Below are 15,409 nucleotides of genomic sequence, written 5' to 3'. Positions count from 1 at the left end.
GTAATAAATCCAACGCCACGTTTGCATTTCCAGCATATGTTGTTTGCCTTTCCAACATAGCAGCTTCTGAAGGGCTGTTCCCCTCTGACATGACACATCTGACAGTGCCACAGGAAGCGGGGGATCTTCAAAGAGTGCCACAGCATTGCTGGGAGTGCAGAATGCATCTGTGTGCATCTCACAGCAGGAAAAGCAGCCACTTTGGGAGTAATTAATGCAAATCACTGCTCCACGTGTTCACATACACTCTTGTTCTGCTGCGAGAAACTTGCGGTGCCGAGTAGCAAAATGCACAGAGTGACAGCCATGGACTGGAAAACAGGAATAAATCCAACACAGAGCAAATGTGAGTGGGATGTGGGGTGGGCAGGAAGTTATGGTACTTGCCCAGGAAAGCTGCACCTCCCTCTTATGGCATACAGAATCACAGAATTGCTCAGGTTGGAACAGACCTTAAAGATCATCAAGTCCAACCACAACCTAACCATACTACCCTAAAAACCCACCGTTAAATCACAGCCCTGAGCACCACATCCGAATGGTTTTTAAACACACCCAGGGAAGGTGACCCAACCACCTCCCTGGGCAGCCTATTCCAGTGCTTAACAACCCTTTCTGTAAAGAAGTTTTTCCTGATATCCAACCTAAATTTGCCCTGGCACAACTTGAGGCCACTTCCCCTCATCCTGTCACCTGTCACCAGTGAGAAGAGACCAGCCCCACTCTCCCTGCAATCACCTTTCAGGTATTAGAAGAGAGCAATATGTTTGCTTAGCGATGGCCAAGTTGCACCTTTGAAATACAGTTTTGGTATTCTGGGAGGAACAGAGGTCCCAGCTTCAGCACATCTGTGAGTTAGGGCCCAAATCCTGCATACTGCATTTTAAAAATCCCTATTATACCCTCTATCAGTCAAAGACTCTCAGAGCTTCTGCAGGCACCAAGAGCCACCAGTGATAGCGTGGGTGAAAGCAGCTCCTGGCAGAGAGCAGCCTGCAGTTGTGCAGATCTGTACCCCACACTCGGGTTACACCATCACCGAGCAGGGAGCTCTGTGGGACCAATTCTAAACATATCTGATGGTCAGGTTTGGAGCAGAGATTGTAAAAATGGTGCTCAGCATGTTTTCTGTGATGGCTTTTGAGTACTTTTGTTATTTAAATCCATTTTCCTGCATACTAAATTTGCTACCGTTAGCTAATCTGCTTCATGTCAGATGAAAGTAGAGATAATATGAATACTTACAGGTTCCATTTGATACAAATTTTTAGATAAGGCACAGTGAAATGGAAGAAATTTCTGAAACAATTCACTTGACACTTCTGTACAGTTCATTTCCTTCGTTTTCATTTTGCCTGCATCTCATTTTCTTTGTAAATTCCTCCACCCAGGCTGTAAATGCTGCAGAATGTGATAGCAGTCACAGATGACCCATTCGAAGCTGTGTAGGTGACACAGAAACTCAAGACTCGATTTAAAAAATGAGTTGCAATGCTTCACTGAAAGTCAATTCCTGTCTGCAAGTAGCTTGATCCCTTCCTAAGACTTTGCCCAGCCTTCTTTCCTTCCTATAGACATTTTAAACACTCTGCTCCTCTTCTGAGCTTGTACAAGCTCATATGTGTGCACATAACAGCTCCTGAGCCACCTCTGCTTCAGCAACTTACTGAGACAGGGGAGGTTGAGGTTGGATATTAGGAGGAAGTTTTCACCCAGAGGGTGGTGAGGCACTGGCACAGGTTGCCCAAGGAGGCTGTGGATGCCCCATCCCTGCAGGCATTCAAGGCCAGGCTGGATGTGGCTCTGGGCAGCCTGGGCTGCTGGTTGGTGACCTGCACACAGCAGGGGGTTGGAGCTGGATGAGCGCTGTGCTCCTTTGCAACCCAGGCCGTTCTATGGTTCTGTGATTCTTTGGGACAAAACTTGAAGCTACAGCTGCACTACAAGCTATGACATAATTACCACGTCCAGGAGTTTGCTCCAGAAAGCAGCCTCCATTATCAGATATTCACAAACATTGTCTACCAGGTTTTGCAAGCTTCCTTCCCCCAGCTGAACAAATCGGCCCTGTAAAAGCCTCTTGTAAAACCACATTATGATTTTTTCTCATCATCACATTACTAGGAACTAAGAGAAATGAGACAGAATCTGGATATCCATAGCACATGGGCAATTTCTGAGAGTTCCTGGAAGACTGTACGCAAATTGATGTTACCCTTGACTTTGTGTTCTATCTCAATTTTGTACATAGCATTTTCCTCTTCCATTTAATGGAAACTTAATTGCTACAGAAAAAAAAAATAAAGAGAAGCAAAACCAATGTGTGATTCAACACTCACAATATTGCTCCCAGACGTTGGGTCTGAACGGGGGATTTCTCAACACAGAATGCTTTTCTTTGGGAAGGAATTAATTGTGCATGCCAGCCAAGAGCCACAGTGTCCCCCCTCAGCCCAAAGCCATAACCAGAACTGTGTGCTCCTTCTCCACTTTTTTCAGTTGAAAGAAGGCTGGGAGAGGTTCCCCAGTGGTTCCACATCCTGCAGGGAGATGGCAAAGAGAATTTGGGACTGAGCAGCCGAATCAGCAACAAGCAAGGACTTTCCCACCAGGGCATTTCTGCTTTGCCTCAACAATTGATTTTCTCCACATGGTACAAATATCTCTCGTTGGAAATGTTCCTTGCAACCCTATTAAGATACTTCCTAGCTTTTCACAAATGCAAGGAGGGAATACATAGGCTTAAGTAGCTGTCGTGATGCAATTTGGTCATTGATAGAATCATAGAATCATGAGGTTGGAAATGGCCTACAAGATCATTGAGTCCAACTGCCCTTCCATCACCATTGCTACCACTAAGCTACTAGCCCAGATCTCGTAGCTCCTCATCCAGACGCCTCTTGAACACTGCCAGGGATGGCAACTCCACCTCCCATCTGAGCAGCCATTGCAGTGCCTGACCATTCTCTGAAAGAAAAAGTTCTTCCTTACGTCTAACCTAAACCTCCTCTGCTTCAACTTGTGGCCATTTCCTTGGGTCCTGTTTGTTGCCTGGGAGAAGAGGCCAAACCCCTCCTCCAATAACTCCTATAAATCAGGCAAATCTTATAAAGGCAAACATGAAGTCTTTGTCAGAGCACTGGTAGGTAAAATTGGTTTCTGTGTTAATCGAGATCAAGGTTAAGTACCAGTAATAAACAGAACTATGGTGATGAACTAACATGCCATCACGAGGCTGACAAGAATAACCCATGTGCAGCTCCTGTACCAATATGAATGTGTGCTCACTGAAAGTATAAGGGACCTCGCTGATCAGAAGAGTTTGAGATAGGAAACCAGAAGAACGTATGCATCAAAAACAGGGGACAGTAGTTCTTTGGAAACATCCTTATGACTTTTTCAACACTACCTTTGTATCATGGTGTGTTAATTTGAATTTTGCTGAAATAAAGCTGTGACTTTCTGGGTAATCTCAGAATGAAAGTGAAATGTAAGGAAAGGAATGAATCTTTGTGCTGTGCCTAAACTCAATCTGATCTAAGCATTCCATTTTTGTTCTAAAGAAAAGTAGGATGTAACTGTGTGAATCTGTTTCCTTCCTCTGCTTTCATTCTTGTAAGTCACCAATCCCACACCGAATCTCAGCACCCAGTGTTGTTTTTCTGCCAAACAATCTTGAGACTTGTGCACTGGATGAGAAAAAAGGATGGATAGAAAACTCACATTGCTTAACAAGCAGGAGAGCCTCCCAGGTTACAGAAGCCAAGATCTCAAGACTAAGAAGCCAGGCTGGATGTGGCTCTGGGCAGCCTGGTCTGCTGGTTGGTGACCCTGCACGTAGCAGGGGGTTGAAACTACTTGAGCATTGTGGTCCTTCTCAACCCAGGCCATTCTATGGTACTATGATCCTTTTATTTGCTATGGCATCTTTCCAATGCATAACAAGATCTTTTGCCTGCATATATAATTGTTTCTCCTTCTGGACCACTGTGACAGATGGGTGTGTTAAATTGATGTTTAATATGTTGATACATAAAGCTCAATTCCTACTGTAGAAGTGTGATGCTTGTTAGAGAAGATTAAAATTCAGAATGGTAATAATGGATATCATTCTTGCTTTTCTGTCTAGCTGAAGCCTTGGGATCTGGCTTGTAGGTGGACATGGTACCAGTATAAAAGCAGCCACAGCACAGGTGATGCTGCAAAGCAGCCCCACACATGGGAGGAGAACTTGCAAGAGCTTTGCAGAGGCTGCTGAAGCCACTGGGGTTGCAAGCTGCCAGGTGAACCACACCAGGCATCCCCAGAGCTGCTCTGCTCAGAGAGCTGCTCCCTGAATTAGCACCAGGATGACTGCTGCAAAACGCTGTTGGACAAGTTCAGGCAACAAATGGCTATTTCTTAGCGATTCACAATGCTCTCTCTCCTCTGTCTTTTGCTTGTGTCCCATTTATCTCCTGACAGAGCTGCTGAGCAGCCCCCAGCTCAGCCAGCACTGCTGCACAGCCCCAGCTGCTTCCCCACACACCTCACCTCCATGCAAACAAGTCTCTTCCATGAGTGAAATGCACTACATTTGCTAAATGCATGAAAGACAAAAAGCAAAACAAAAGAAACCCAATCAAATTACAACCAAAAAGACATGCTTTTCTTGATGTAGCAGTAATTAGCAAGGATTTGATCTTCCTGCCAAACGACAGCTATGGTAAAATACAGCATGAAGAGTTACTGCCTGCACCCAGAAGTTCATATATAGAGTCCAAAAGAAGTGTAAAAATCCTCTTTTGCCCATAGACTATGCATTAAAGGGAAAAAAAAGAAAGAAAGAAATGAAGAACATCTTTTGCAGGCTGCAGCTAAAGCCCAAATATCCAGTTGGTATACATCTATTGAATACAAGGGTCTCAGGATGAGCAAGGTCTAAATGTCTGCAATAAATAATGTGAGTAGCTGTGCTTTTTACAATTCCCCTTTCCCTATTACTAATTGCAAGCATCCTATTAGCTTTAATTACAGCTACTAAACATTCAGCAGCCATGCAATATTTATCAATCTAGCTGCAATGGCTCCTAGGTGATGCTTTTCCTGAGATGTGGCTGGTTCTGTTTAGCACCAGAACAATGTGCCTATGCAGTATGAGGAATCTGCACAAAAGCATTAAATCACTCAAGAGTGAGTAGCTGAGCAATAAACACATTTAGAACTCCTTTAACAGCTCTGGTTAAAGCCAGTAGGACGTGTCCTCCAGGGGATGCCCTCTTCCATCCTCCTCAATCCCTTACAACAACCACGGGATCCCTCAGATGCAAAAAAAGCTCTCATTAGCTCACATGGCCCTGCAGCTCATTGTCTGCAGGCATTCATTAACCTTAACCCTGTTCTGATTTTGCTGCACAACTCCAAATTTAGTGCCACCAGATGGGGACCCCGTGGTGCTGCAGAGCTCCCACCTGGAGAAGTGCTGCCCGCGGATGTCAGGATTTGGAGTGAAATGCATATGGCAGAGATGGCAATAACTGTGACAGTGCTGAGAGCAGCAAACCTCGCTCTTAATGGCAGCTCCTGTGTGGCTTCTCACCCCATCTCTTCATTAAGACATACTTGCTCCTGAAGCCAAAGCTGTTCCCCATCACACAGCCAGAGGCGCACGCAGACAGGAGCTCCCCACCAGCAGAGTGCAGCCCAGTGGGAAGCCAGGGAATGCAATGGGTTGCTGTGACATCTCCTACATGCTCCTCTACAGACTGTCCTCACATTCTGCAGAGCCAGAGCACAGGGACACAAGGACATGGATGCCAGGATACAGAGACATCAGGACACAGGGCACCAGGACAGGGGGACATAGGGACAGAGGGGCACCAGGATACAAGGACATAAGGACACATGGGACCCAAGGACAATGGGACACCGCCACAATAGGAAGGGGAATGTGTAAGCAGAGCCCTCAGCCCCACTCATGCCCTCCTCCCTCTGAAGAGGCCCCACTGCAGTGCCTCCCTGCCTCAGGGAATGGCAGTTTCCTAGAATAGTATCCCAAAGTAGAAGACATAGCTGCTGAAAACTTTAAAGGATTATTACAGGAATGGTAATAAACACTATCAATGATTCCTGTATTTTTCTGCATTTAAAAACAGCATTTATCACAGCTATGGGTTTTAACAGCCTTTAAATTTCTTTTATCGCTGCGAGTAGATTTGTAGTGCTGTGCACTATATATTTAACTCTTCTGATCTACACAATGATTATTTTGTGTAAAAGCTGATTTTTTTCATTTTAATTTCTCCGTTACAATGCATCCTTTTCATTTTGTCATGTTTGTTTCTAACCTATTAAGGAACTCTGTGCTCACTGGAATTACCATTGCCTTACCTCCAGACTGGTTGGTTTCCTTCATTGCGTCCCTCTGTGGAGCAAGGTAGTGGAGCTGATGGCATATTCCCATCTAAAGATAAATTTACCAACAAAAAAAAACAACAAAGGATGAGTAGGAAGCACATGTGCAAGCTGCTGGGTTTGAAGCTGCAGACAGAAAAGAGAAGAATGCTGCCAGAATCACAGGGAAAACTCAACAAAAGAGCTTTTGAGCTAAGCCTTGACCCCAAAGACGCTACAGAAGTAGGAGATGAGACACTATTTCTTTTCTGATTCTTCCAGAGAAAGACTTTTATGTTCTCTGTAACAAATAAACATCTCTATCTCTAGCACTGATGCTTGATGCTGTGCCAAATGGTTGCAGTGGCCATCAGGAGCCCTGGCAGCAGGGATCTCTGACACGATGTCACACCCATAGAGCTCATCCAGGCTAGCCAGGATTCACACAAATTCTACTTGTGACATTTTGGGTGTTTTCTTCCTCACTGTACCTGTATAAAAGTATTCAGGTGGCAGAAATATCTGAAGGTTCACATTCAAATGCTTTTCAAGACCAATGGGAAAGGGTGAAGAAAAGTTCAGCGAATTGCTTTGTTTTGAAGGTAATTCATGCCACACAAGCTTCCTATTTATTTAAACACTGCAAATTCATTCATATTTAATGCATCTCTACCATGGTGAGGACCTGAATTAAACGTAACTTATGTGTTTTGTAGATCAGACACTTTATACTCACCTCAGCTCCCTCCCACCTGCAGGGAGTGTGAGCCAAGTGCTCGAGCAGAGTCCATTCTCCCTGGGAATGCCCTGTGCCCACCGGGCTGTTGGCACAACAAGATGCTTTCAGCTGCTCTGCTTGACGTTGCACTGTGGTGTAGCAAAGCATTCAAGCATTGGTGGCCCGGAGATTAAAGAAGCAGCGTGGATGGTTTGCAGAGGGCTGGGGAAGCATCATCCTGCTGGCTCCAGGCCTGGCCAGCAAAATGCCCTGGTTCTGGCTGCCAGAGGTGGCTGTAAGCCAGAAAACAAAGTGCTCCTACAGGGCAGTGTATGCAGAGGCAAAGCTCTGATGCACTGGAACAGGTTGCCCAAGGAGGCTGTGGATGCCCCATCCCTGCAAGGCATTCAAGGCCAGGCTGGATGTGGCTCTGGGCAGCCTGGGCTGCTGGTTGGTGACCTGCACACAGCAGGGGTTGGAGCTGGGTGAGCGCTGTGCTCCTTTGCAACCGAGGCCATTCTATGATCCCATGATCTCAGTACTCCAGGGTGCCAGCATGAAATTTGGAGAGGTCTGTGAAACAGAGAGAGTCTAATTTGTGATAATGGGCCTTGGTGCCCCACTGCTCATCCCTTAGGTACCCCTTCTTACAGACTGTTGCTTGCCAGTTCCGAGGTACCACGCAGGCAGTGCAGTCCACCTGCAGCATGGAAGCACTGTATGAAGGGCTGTGGCACAGACACCTTCCTCAAGTTCTCATTTCCAGCTATCTGAGACAACTTTGTTCTGGTGTAATTCGAAGCAATATATTGCACTGATCTTACATTCACAGACATCAAAGTTGTTCACATCTACGTACAAAGCGTGACACTTGCTCCATTACAGCATTCAAACCAGGCAGAAGACAAGCCTCTTTGATCTGGTTTTGTTGCTTCCTGAATTTTGTTCATTTTCATTTTCCCATGGAAGTAAGAGATGTAGCTAAAGAAATCTCAATAAAAATTGTCCCTGGTGTAGAATGTGACAAGCAAGCAGACGTGATTCATGAACATTTATGATGTATTAATCAAACCAAGACAACCTTCCTTCCAAACATGCAGACAACCATATAAACAACTTTGTCAGCACTGGCATAAGAATAAATGAATTAACTGTTTCCAATGTGTGAATTTTCTAGTTTAAGCTACAGAGCACAACAGATCTGAAAGGAGGTTCTGCTGGCTGTGCCAACAGAATGCATGCATATACGTGACTGGCAGAAGGGGACAGAGTAAAGCTGCATCCCAAAGAGAAGCACAGTCCTGTCAGATCAGGGCCATTTATGTGAGTAAGTGTAAGCCCAACACTGCCAAATAGATATCAGGAAGAGAATCCATTAAGTGTGATTGAAAGTCAGGGTATCCCCTCTAGCTAAGAAAAGTTATTAGTCTGACAAATGTCAAGTGCTAATCTAGAACTAATGGGATTTAATTTTATGAATTGTTTTCATAAATATTCTAAAATGTCTTTAGAGAGACATATTATATAGTTTCAGATCCCTTGAATTCATAAAAATATTTTAGCACAGAATATGAATAATTCACTGCTATGATTTTATTTATATAGAGAAACGATATTTTATTTGTTTGCGCCTTAAACCACAGCGTCTCAGCGTCTCCATTTGCCACAAGCCCAAGCAATGGTGTGCAGGAAAGAAGCAGAGAGAGCCAACAAAGCACTGCTCCTCAGAACTCCTCTGCTCAGATAATATGAATGAAGCACCTTTATTTTACCTCCACGTTGCAGCAGTACTTCAGAGCTCCGTTCCAGCGGCTGCATCGCCCTCTATTCTTTTCATGGGAGTCTGGGAGGGGAGAGTTGGATTTTCTTCATGCCAGCTGCCTGCTGTCAGCAGGAGAGTTCCTCTCTTTGTTGCTCCTTTCTCCTTCCACCGGAACAGTGCTGGAAGGTGAGTTGGGAGAGATGAAAAGCACTTCAGAAGGAGCAGGGAAGGGAAGTGAGAAACTGGAGCTAGCTTTGTTTGCTCAGCTCCTTTTGTCCCAAGGACCATCCTGCAGGGCAGCCCAGCCCCTCTGCCTGCACCGTGCCTCACATAGCAGCAGCCCAACATCCTCTGCCCCTTCATTTCTGCTTTTCTTTGTGAGCAAACAATGCTGGGTGTATTTTCCTACCACCTTTTCTTGAAGCAGGTGGTGGAAGCCAGGTCTGGCACCTCCTGCTCTGAGGAGGGTGCTGGCAGCGTCTGGCATATCTGACTGAGACACCACAGCACTGGATGCCTGCTGTTCAGGTGGAGCCTTTGCTTGCTTCAATGCTGCAAGAGTAACCCCTGGTGCAACACAGCTTCCTCACCAAAACTTCTTTACATTACTTTGGAGATACATGGAATCATAGAATGGCCTGGGTTGCAAAGGAGCACAGCGCTCATCCAGTTCCAACCCCCTGCTGTGTGCAGGTCACCAACCAGCAGCCCAGGCTGCCCAGAGCCACATCCAGCCTGGCCTTGAATGCCTGCAGGGATGGGGCATCCACAGCCTCCTTGGGCAACCTGTGCCAGTGCCTCACCACCCTCTGGCTGAAAAACTTCCTCCTAATATCCAACCTAACCCTCCCCTTTCTCACTTTAAAACCATTCCCCCTCATCCTATCGCTATCCACCCTCATAAACAGCCATTCCCCCTCCTGTGTATATGCTCTCTTCAAGTATTTTAAGGCCACAGTGAGGTCTCCCCACCTTACAGACTGCAAGCCACCACTGAGGTGGCGATCCAGATGGAATAAATGGCAAAGAAACCAGCATTCCATGCCCTTTCCTCACTCTCCGATTAATGCTGCTTTATGCCAGGGTTTGCTCTTGTGCCCCACACCTGCCCAGGGCACAAGGCTCTCCTGCCTTGAGTCACCTTCCCCTACTTCCAGCAACACCTGTTGATTGCCCTCAAAGCTCCTCAGTACAGAGAGGATTTCTGAGCATACAAAGCCCATCTCTTATAATAACATCTCCCAGTCACTTGTTATATCCTTGTTAAAATGACATTAGGTGCTCTACAGTACAGCCAAGTATTTCAGCAGTAAACGAGATCGTGCTCACCTGAATTTATTCCCCAGTACAGGCGTGGTCTGGAGAATCACTGAAGTGCAACATTTCAACTCTTCACCATCACACAGACATCAGAGCAGAGTCGGTTTTGTATATGTTTGCAACCAGCATCAGCACCCTGTGCCCTGTCTCGTTTCTTAGCACTGTCCGTGCTCAGGTCTCCACCAGGCTTGCATGCCTGCAATAGGAAAAACAAGACTTCTTACCCATGGTAGATCAGCTTCTGCTTTCTAAAGGGAAGAGCATGTCATTTTATAACTCAATTGGTTCTGCTTTCTGCCTATTTTGCATTTAATTGTGCAGTCATTTGGTAGTTGGAGAGGGACAGAACAAATATCATTACTTTCAACAGAGTTTCTGCTGTTTTGCTCTACTTCATTAGGTAGAAACAAGCACTAATCCTGAAAACCAAGTATGATTAAGTATTAAAAGTTTGAAAGAAATTGCACTAATAAGGAAAATAACTGTAATAACCTCCCCTTCTTTAACAACAAACACATCTTTGTTAAAATCTGATCACCCGAGGCAACACCCTGGTTGTGCAGAAGCTTTCTTTTTCACTAAGGAGCTACAATGCCATGGCAGAGGTTTGCTCTGTTCCCACCTCCCCCTCACTGCCAGCTACAAAGAGCAGTGCAGCCCTGGGCAGTGGGGCTCCCATCTGCAGTCTCTGTGGCCTTTTTGAATCCTCTCCTGGCAATATGGACTGAAAGTGATTCTTGTTTGCAGGACAAAACAAGAAATAACTTCACTTCCTGGAGGAGGTGGAATTATAGAATCCTAGAATGGCCTGGGTTGCAAAGGAGCACAGTGCTCATCCAGTTCCAACCCCCTGCTGTGTGCAGGTCACCAACCAGCAGCCCAGGCTGCCCAGAGCCACATCCAGCCTGGCCTTGAATGCCTGCAGGGATGGGGCATCCGCAGCCTCCTTGGGCAACCTGTGCCAGTGCCTCACCACCCTCTGGCTGAAAAACTTCCTCCTCATATCCAACCTCAACCTCCCCTGTCCCAGTTTAAAGCCATTCCCCCTTGTCCTATCACTATCCACAGACATCCTCACATTTTCTGAAAGCTGAAATCCCACAGGCTGTTTCCCAGCTATCTTTGTTCTCCCTGAACGATGTGCATCCTCACAGTGTCTTACATTGCTTTAGCTCCAAATGGAGCAGCAATGTGTCAGACTTGTACGTTCATGACTTATAACCTTGAATCTGCTTTTAAAGTTTCAGTGCTCAGTGCCAAGCATTCCCTGCACTACATCCCTGCTCAGACAGGAATGTGCCACATGTAGGGGAGGGCTCTCCACTCTTTGTTGTGACACCCATCTTATTTCCCAGGTGACAGTCCCACCTTCCTCTGGACCAACAGGAGATAGCCACATACCATGGGAAGAATGGCACTGATAGTTACAAATACCCACCCAAGGCCAACCAGAACCACTTTCATCTGCAGTTTTTCAAAATAGGGGATTCTGCAGAGCAACTTCTCCAGGGAATAATGGCAGCTGCTCCTTTCCTCTCCTTCATCAAATACGAGTGGACAATTTTCTGGAGTGGAACTTTTCCTATGAAACAAATGGGCCTCCTCCTCCATCCCCCACACAATTCCAGCTCACACGCACTTTTCCAGGTTCATTTTCAAGCGTCAGCCTTGGAACAGCCCTCTGCTGTGCCTGGAACGGTAATTCAATGGCAGAGCGCGAGCAGAACTGTATTTCCTTACATCTCCTCTTGCATAAAAAGCTGTTCACTCCCAAACTGTTAACTTTATGGAGACTTACATGGTTGAGCACTCCTGCTGCCGGAGATATTACTTCTGTCTATCACGAGGGAAACCTGTCCGATGAAATTTCTTATCTGTCACCCAGATGCAAGCTGAAGCTTCTTCGGGATGCGCCGGTTATCTGCCTCAGATTAAAAGAGTGAGTGCCATGTTGGGAGGTGATTTGTATAGATCGCTGGGTTTTAATGACAAGTATAAAGGACCTCACCTCTTCAGGAGTGTCACTGCAGGAGCTGAGAGCTGAACACGATCTCCTCGGAAAGCAATTTGCGCTGCAATTACAAAATACCGGGGCGTGTGTCATGGAGAGCGAGTGGATTGCAGGGGTTTAATTCTCCATTTACTGCAGGCAGGCGTTCTGTTATTACTGACATCCTTGTGATGTGCCAGGTGCTCAGCGGGGGCTTTCACATGCTAAAGCAGATTAAAGAATTTTCTCCAGCAAAAAGGTCTGTCTTTACCTGCGTGCCTTTGTTCACTGCATGCCCAGCTCTGAAGATAATGAAAGTTGCAAGGAATGCATAACAGCTAAATCAGCTTGTTGTGCAGCATGTCAGTTAGCATGTCATCAGCAAGAGCTCAGAGATCACCCCGAGCTAATGAACCTGGACGTGAGAAGAGTTCAGCTGCTCCATAAACCCCTTTTTTTGGGTTGGGTGCAGCTGGAATAATCTTAACTTTTTCAAATGATTCTTTCCTGTCTTTAAAGAAAACAAACCCAATAGTTGCAAGCGTATTTCAAGTTATATTTGAAAAGAAAACAACACGTGAGGAAACTTTTTAAATTATTATCTTTAAATAAAGTGCTCTTCTTGCTCTCCAACAGCTTCATATCACCTGACAGAACCATCCTGGCTGTATTCTTTAACAATAGCTATAAAACTGAAGAGAGGAGACAAGTAGGTTTATTGCAGAACAAGTTGTGACTCAGACAGATTCACTTAAGACATACCAAAGAGATTTTTTTTTTTGCTCATTCCTATAGGAAAAATGACTTTAAGTTTTTGAAAAAAAATATAAATCCACACCAATCAGGCAATCTGGGTTATTTCTCCCAATGGAGAAAACCACTGGGAGCCCAAGGGCTGTGTAGCCCTGTGCTGAGCTGCCCAGTGGGAGCACGGAGGGCTGGGTGGCCTTGAGACCAAAGAAAACAACTGCAGGAAGTACAGGGGAGATTTCCATGCATCATCTCCTCACATCCCTGCTTCCAGCCACATTGTGCTTACAGCACCCACCTCGTTTTATAGCATGTTTAAGAATAGGCAATTTCAGTAAATGCATATGGCAGGAAAGCCTTTAGTTTGTAGTGCCTGCTATTAATATCAAAAATCTTGTTACCTCGGGAGGATGGCCATGGGCTTGATCTTAAACCACCAGTAGGATCAATTCTCATTAGGAAAGCAACTGGCACAGAGATTTTGAGCTGAACACTGAGTTTGGCATTCTATGAACTGATCAACAAAAACTGCCCATCTAATGGCGATATGAAATAATTAAGGACATGCTGTATGATTGCTGCCTTAAATTCCTACACCAGCTCTGACATTACGTGATGCTCAGTAGGAAAGCCAATAAAAGTCTCTGCAAGGTTATTTTTCCAGTGCTGTCAGCACATTGCTACTTAATGACTTTTAGAGTAGGTCAACTGAAAAGTGGTTTCTTTCACCGTTATATGTTACTATCAAGATTTTATTTCCTTTGTCAGCTGTTATTTCTAAACTCCAGGAGCTGTAAACATGATTTTTGATTTATTTATTGTAAAAAAATGATTATTTTCTAGTCACCACACAGCTGATTTTGAAAAGCTATTCCTTTTTTATGACTGCACAATCCTATCATCTTCTATCTCAAGCACCATAGAGAGAAAAGCTACTTCATAATTACAAAACCTGTCTCTACCTTTGGTTTCCTTGCTGGCTGTATTAAACGTGCTTTTATGTCAAATGCATGAACCTGAAAATGTATGTGAGCCACAGCTCCAAAGGCAAGGCATGGCCCAACCTGCAAAGTGGACATGGACTGGGGAGACAAAAAGATCGAGATCAAGCTAATCTCTGGGCAAGTTCACCAAGGCAATGCTCTAAAAAACTCATATATATTCATATATATATACACATACTTCATGTCATCCACAGTCTCAAACAGAGCTTTATTTGTCTGCATTTTATACCTTATGGTCACACCTCTCAGCTCAGGAGCACACGTGGCTGGTTGGGTGTTCAGCAGTGAGGTACGTAGAACAGGGTCAGGCAGCAACACTGGGGAAAGCATCGTCAGTGGGTGTCAACTGGTTACACTACAAAACAGAATAAAATAAGGCTGTTTTATTAGGAGGACACCTCAAAAGGGAGAGTTTGTGGCTTATACCCCTTCCTTGATGCCCTGTCCCTGGAGGTGTTCAAGGCCAGATTGGATGGAGCCCTGGGCAGAATGGTCTGGTATCAGATATGGAGGTTGGCCGCCCTGCCTGCAGCAGAGAGGTTGGAGCTTCATGATCCTTGAGGTCCCTTCCAATCCAAGCCATTCTATCATTCTATGGTTCTACACGCTGCACAAAACCAACTTCAAGTGATTTTACGACTTCAGTTCTCAATTCAAGCCAGCAAGGGCATAATCTGCCAGCACAAACCATCACTTGGTACCACCAGATCTCCTGCTCCTGCCCAGGGCAATAGTAGCAGCCTAAGCTCAAGTTCAGCAAGGACTTAAAAGGCACCACTGCTGCTCAGTCAGTACAGCAAGTGGCCAAAGCCCGCTGCACGCCGACCCAGCCATTAATGCATACAAGGCTACCTTTCTTTTCAAGAAACTTGGACAAATTTGAAATGAACTTCCAATGAAATATTAATACTTATGTATTTCCTGCATATAAGTGATGGCAGAATTTGGATCACTGCCTATACCTTTAAAAGCAAGCTTTGAATAATGCATGGAAGATAGGAATTAAATAGTTGTCTTCTCTAGAAGAAGATAGAGTTGGACCCTTATTCTTTTCGTTTCCTTGTCATTAGCTTTATAACCAGCTTCTCACTAGTTCATGAATATTAGAAGAATTTGACAGTGCAATATATTGCAATTGAAAGAATATTAATTAAGGTTCATCTCATATTCTATGGCTCTCTGTAATATCATCTGAAAAAGAGTCATTATACCAAACTGGGAAGTCACGCTTTATTCAGGACAGTGTTATCTTTTTAAGCAGATGTGAAGCTATTAATTTAAACAGTAAAACATTTCAAAACCTGTATTCCTCATTGTTTCAGATATTAAGGACTGCCTTTACCTACCTAAGCAGTGAAGATTTTACTTGATTAATCTTTCCAAAGAACGGGGACTGTGGGTTCTCCACTATTATAACTTTCCTCCTAACAAATCAATGCAGAGAGCAGGACAAGTAAATTACCTCCACAACAGCCACTGACGAACTGGAGACG

The 15,409-nt window shown here is 44.9% G+C and overlaps 1 long non-coding RNA gene across 1 annotated transcript; it reads right to left on the bottom strand.

The window, feature by feature from the left end:
• Positions 1-2,512: 2,512 nt before the first annotated feature.
• On the bottom strand, positions 2,513-8,952 carry LOC122175709. Its single transcript, XR_006177482.1, has 3 exons — positions 8,863-8,952; positions 6,370-6,442; positions 2,513-2,540 (listed from the first exon to the last, which is right to left on the bottom strand). It is a non-coding gene; the product is annotated as an uncharacterized LOC122175709 (long non-coding RNA).
• Between the last annotated feature and the right edge of the window lie 6,457 nt (positions 8,953-15,409).

This window comes from Lagopus leucura, unplaced genomic scaffold (genome assembly GCF_019238085.1).
Source record: "Lagopus leucura isolate 7727_CA_CO unplaced genomic scaffold, USGS_WTPT01 Super-Scaffold_741, whole genome shotgun sequence".
In the NCBI taxonomy this organism is placed as follows: Eukaryota; Metazoa; Chordata; class Aves; order Galliformes; family Phasianidae; genus Lagopus; species Lagopus leucura.
Note: the sequence above shows the minus strand (reverse complement) of the source record. Positions and strands in the feature narration are given on the sequence as shown.